General features: G+C 44.4%; 1 protein-coding gene across 5 annotated transcripts in view; it reads right to left on the minus strand.

Annotated features, from left to right (window-relative positions):
* The window catches only part of arhgap9 (Rho GTPase activating protein 9), a 56,680-nt gene extending 51,261 nt beyond the window's left edge, over positions 1–5,419 (minus strand). For 3 of the 5 annotated variants that reach the window (XM_064305989.1, XM_064305992.1, XM_064305988.1), the window contains exon 1: positions 5,242–5,419. The gene's annotated coding sequence lies outside the window, so the exon portion shown is untranslated. The remainder of the gene's footprint in view (positions 1–5,241) is intronic. The other 2 variants (XM_064305991.1, XM_064305990.1) reach the window with 1 other exon arrangement.
* Positions 5,420–5,708: the final 289 nt, after the last annotated feature.

Consider the following 5,708-nt stretch of genomic DNA (forward strand, 5'->3'; position numbering starts at 1 on the left):
AGTGAGCGGTTGTGAGTAGAGCGTTGAGAGTTGAGCGGTTGTGAGTAAGTGAGCGGTTGTGAGTAGGATGTGAGAGTGAGCGGTTGTGAGTAGTGAGCGGTTTGAGAGTAAGTGAGCGGTTGTGAGTAAGTGAGCGGTTGTGAGTAAGTGAGCGGTTGAGAGTAGAGCGTTGTGAGAGTGAGGTTGGAGTAGGAGGTTGAGAGTAGTGAGCGTTGTGAGTAAGTGAGCGGTTGTGAGTAAGTGAGCGGTTGTGAGTAAGTGAGGAGGTTGTGAGAGTAGTGAGCGAGTTGAGTTGTGAGTAGGAGGGTTGAGAGTAAGTGAGGGTGTGAGGTAAGTGAGCGGTTGGAGTAAGTGAGCGGTTGAGAGTAAGTGAGCGGTTGAGAGTAAGTGAGCGGTTGTGAGTGAGCAAGCGGTTGTGAGAGTGAGTGAGCGGTTGTGAGTGAGCAAGCGGTTGTGAGTGAGCAAGCGGTTGTGAGAGTGAGTGAGCGGTTGTGAGTGAGCAAGCGGTTGTGAGAGTGAGTGAGCGTTTGTGAGAGTGAGCAAGCGGTTCTGAGTGTGAGTAAGTGAGCGGTTGTGAGAGAGCGGTTTGGTCTTTGATAGTTTTTTACCCTGGTGCTCCACTGAACAAGCCACACCAGTTCTGACTAACTGAGGCAGAGGGGGCATCAGACTGAAAAGGCCTCAGAGGCAGTGGGGTTTTTCAGCATGCTGTAAAACCAAACCCATTTACTGCAGCCCAGCGGAGACCCGCCATACGAGCTCAACACAATCACAGCTCGAGAATCAACCCCACACACCACAACCCGGTAACCCGTCACAAAAAAAAACTTTCACACGGCAAGCTGTCAGCCAAAGACCAATCCTTCTCCACACCACACGATTCACTACCACACACCTGCGACATACCTTACAGCACCCAAAAGAGACACACTTCACAGGCACCTAACACCGCCCTTAACACAGCCAGGACCTCCAGGGATAACTGTTAAGGGCAGAGGGGCAGCTGTTTAAAGACACCTTAAGCTCTACTGTTCAGACAGCCAGCAACTCGTCAACCGAGGCGTGTGAACACAGGGTCAGGCCCACTGGCAGCTATCCATCACAGACACGTGAAGAAGCTCCATGTTTTTTTCCCCCTCTCCCTCTCTGACTTGGCCACAGAGTATGTCTCAGACAGATGTCAAGGTCTGTGGTAGAAGATATGAAACAACTGGCCTCTATCTACCCGACAGTTTTTTTTTTTTAATTTCCGTTATTCTGGTACGTGCGTATTTTTGCAAACACCTCAAATTCTTAAAAAAATCCCCACGGTTCGGCTTCGCCGCTTTCATCTTTATAAATACCGAACTGTCGTCACTTCCGCGTTACGGGCGCCGCTGCAGGAAGATCAGAGCGAAAGCGAACCCTGAAGCTGCGGTGTGCTGCGTGCGAGAGTCCGGGGCAGAGCTCGGCTCGGGCGGAGCAGCCTCAACCACAACAGCTACAGAAACAGGATGGAGGAGAAAAAAACGCTTTCAAAAGGCACCGGCGCACACCAGACAGGATATGCAGATGATGCACAGAAAGAGAATGAAGACCTTGTCACAGCAGGCTCACTTTTACGAGCCTCTGGAGTTTGTTAATACATACATGCTGTGCAAATATAATCGTTTACTTTACAAATATCATTTAGGCAGCCCTGCATATGACTGGGGCTAAAAATTAAGTCTGGAATTTTCTGGAAAAGGGCAGTAAGCCTTTAAGAAAATAGTCTGAGTGAAAGAATTTGCTTGAATGTACCAAGCACAGAGCTGCACCAAGATAATGACTTATTATAAAGCCTGGTACAGTATGTCCAACCAAATACTAATCTTCGCTTTACTTTCCCACAATAGCCGCCTTTTAAGCCAACGAGGCTATTGTACCAGGCAGAGATCAAGGACAGGCTATTTGATCAAAACCCTCTTTGATGACTGTCTGTGTATACTGTTGATCTGGACATGCAATGTGTGGTTACCACTGAGTCACTGCAAAGTACCCAAAGGGTGTGTGTGTGTGTGTGTTTCAGGCATAAAGGCCTGTCAGGCATAAAGGTTCATTTTCAGAAATATTTTCTCTGCTAGCAGAACATCCTCACCACAAAAGTTTCAAAAACTTCTGATCAATTTTTTCAAGTCAGACTTTATACGACTTCAGGAACTGAACGACACTATCAGTGTTAGGAACTCCCTGGGGAAGTAGTAGCATAGCCGAGCTTGTAGGCACGGGAACAGACACAAACACTGGGATGCACTGGCATGCACCCAAACAGAAGCGCACACAAAATCCAATCGGCATGCCGGCTACAAATTCCACCAGCTGCATTGGGAGCCAGAGTGCGTTCCAATGCCAAGACCTTCCGAATGTAGCAACATACCACAGCTTACCAGCACAGCAATACATGCACAGAAGAGAGTACAAAAACACACTTCACTGCTGTCCCAGCTTAAATACTGAGTATAACCACATGCAAGCGCACAAACACACACACTTACACATGCGCACACACACACGTACATGCATGCAAGCGCACACACACATGCACACACATGCATGCGCACACACACGCACACACATGCATGCGCACACACACGCACACACATGCACGCACACACGCGTACACACACACATGCATGCATGCAAGCGCACACACATGCATGCAAGCACACACACACTCACACGCACACATATAAACACACAGAGTTTTACGTCACTTGCCATAGTCTTATGCATGCCCATACAGGCAGCCTACTTACACAAGCACGCACACGGTATTAATCCACTCTGATGAAAAAGCAAGATATTAAAATAACAGGCAGAGGAAATCTACCCCACCCATATTTGCACATAACCCAGAACACCGTCACAGTGTGCGGTGCATTTTTACAGTCAAGCCCGAGTAACCCTGTTAAGTGGCCAAGCAGAAGCTCAAATCCTGCTCATTAAAGTGAGGAGGCTTTGTGTGTCTGGCTACTAGTGTTTGAGTGGATAAAAACAGTCCTTTTACGACTGCAGGGAGAGTAGACCTTTGGACATAGCACCCAGTGTGCTATCTAGGTGAGCAGTTCAGAATAATGTCTAAGGAACCTCGGTTTGTGGACTCAATTTGCAGGTGGCCCGCTGTAGTCTTGAACATGGTACTTAACCTGCATTACTTCACTAATTATCCAGCTGTGTAAGTTGATGGTATGTAAAGAATGTAAACTGGGTAACGCATGCGGGACAAACCCTTGAAATGGGATGTAATCTCGTGCACAGTAAAGGAAGAATGAAAAGCCAGGTTACAGATGCTACGTCGCTCCCTACACAGCGACAGCAAGCTTCCTCGTGACCTGGAAGAGTAGCGGAATTGTGCAATAAATTCACTGTAGGAACAGTGGCCCAATTACACGGGCCGTGGCTCCAAACACACTTCCTTTCAGGTCCCCCTTTTTTATTCCAATCAATGTGCACACGACGCATGCCGCCCCTGCCGCTACAAAGTGGGCTACTGTCCTTCCAACGAACCAAAGACAACAATCTAAAGCCGCAACATTTCACATTCCGCATCGTCTGCTCACTGGAGATCTGATTCATGAGAAACACAGACGCCTTCATGTTCCTGGCCATATTCTCACCGAGTTCAAAGTATTCCACAAATTACACAGAGCAGTTGTGTAGTACGTAAAGTATCAGTATTGCTTTGTCCACGGGTGAAAAGGCAGTGACCCACCAAAGATGTAGACAAACTCGACAAAACATGCAGTTCACAAAAAGCAACATCCTATTGCAAAGGTCTATATAGCAAACGGAATCAAAACATGCCCATATTTTACCGCAGATAAAGGCAGATTATTTGAAAAGTTCATTACGTAAATCTAATGCAAACCCCTCTGGGATATATCATTCCAGCTATGTACGTATTATTCGTCCTGAAATTGCCTAATTAGGTAAAAAGTACTTTCAACTAGTATCTGAAACATCCGTCCAAATCAAAGCCTCTTTTCGGTTTGTTCTAATGCGCTTTAGTTTCTGAAACCCGTCCGGGGCAGACCGTTGCCCTTGACAACATGCACCGGATCTCCGCAAGTAGCTGGAACTAAAAATCAATTTTTATTTAGTATACTTTAAACTTTCGGTGGCGTGCAAGGAATACGAATCTGTAGGCTTCTGATATCGACAGGCCTGTGAAAATACTTTTACTTGTACCAGTGATATGCAAATAATAAGAATAATTAAATGAATAAAATAAAAATATTTGTAAAAATGCACAGTGGCACAATTAAGTATTTTAAATTTTTATGATGCGCGCTGGCAGCAGCCTGTACGCATTTGAACACTGTCGCTATAAGCTACTCTCCGCATGTCATAATGACAAATAAATCTCAAAAGACACTGCTGCTACCGAAACACTGGCCAAGTACTTAAAAAAGAAAGAAAAAATATAAATATAGGCTACAAACAAAACAACAAAAAAGTGCAAACAGAAAACAGCAGTTCGCAGTTCATGCAGATAGGGAGAACTAACGTTAATTCAATATTCAACCCTTTTTTTAACTAGTTTGCATGTAGGCCATTTCACAGAGAGACCCCTAGACTACAAAGATTAGCCAACACTCTAGTCATCCAGATGGAAAACGTCCCAGCGATCCGGGTTGCCATTGACTAGCAGGAAGCGTATAGCACAGTAGCACTGTCAGACATTATATGATCGCACATTCATGAAATAAGTCATACGGACAAAAACATTATGTGCATATCAATAAAGCACGACTTTAGGAGAATAATTTCAACCCAATTTTCACCTCCAAATAGCAGGCTAAACGCACTATAGAAAACAGATCTCTTAAAGAAAAAAATATATTTCCCTGGACTTCAAACATTAAATAGCCGGTAAATATGCTATGTCTAAAAGATTAATTACAATAATTCACATTTCAATAATACTGTACTTCGGCAACAACTGGGTTGTGATAGACCCAAAGAGTGATAACTCATAAACTCCCATTTTAACAACCCTCAATCAAAACTTTCAAAAGAAAAGGTACACAATTATTAGATTTTAACTGATCTGATTCTCCATGGCACATTTCAAATTTCCTTTTTAGCTACTAGCAAGATTGCTCTCCGGAATATATTTTCCAACTTAAAACTAAAACGTGCGCACAATAAACCAATAATTCGCAAGTGTACAAAATTAATCAAAGTTTAAACAGATGCAATGAAGCACAAACTGCCACTCACCTCAGTTAGGCAATTTGTCGCCGCTATTATTTCTCAAGCAATGTATGAGATAAGCTAACAATTAAAGCCAGACAAGCACTTATCACGGTACATGCGCCAGTGGATAACCCGCAGTACCAGCGATCTCGCCGATACCTCTTACTAGTGCTGTCAATCCTACGTCACACGCTTTCTAGTGTCACGTGATAGTGGTCTTTGGAGGCCTCACAAACGCGTTCTAGTCGATAATTGATTTTTTTATTCATCGGGAACTAAGCATATTAAGCCATGATAGGCTGGAATTCCATAATACATATGCACTAACCAATTAGAGTAAGGGCGACGTATTGTTCGTTGAATGACGTTGTAGTATAGTTGCCGTATTCAGTTTTCTGGAACGCGTTCATGGGAAGAGTAGTCTAGAAATGTCCACGCGCCATTCTGTGTTACCTGACGCACCACAATAAAAACTACAACATTCGCCATTG

This window comes from Anguilla rostrata, chromosome 13, assembly GCF_018555375.3.
Source record: "Anguilla rostrata isolate EN2019 chromosome 13, ASM1855537v3, whole genome shotgun sequence".
In the NCBI taxonomy this organism is placed as follows: Eukaryota; Metazoa; Chordata; class Actinopteri; order Anguilliformes; family Anguillidae; genus Anguilla; species Anguilla rostrata.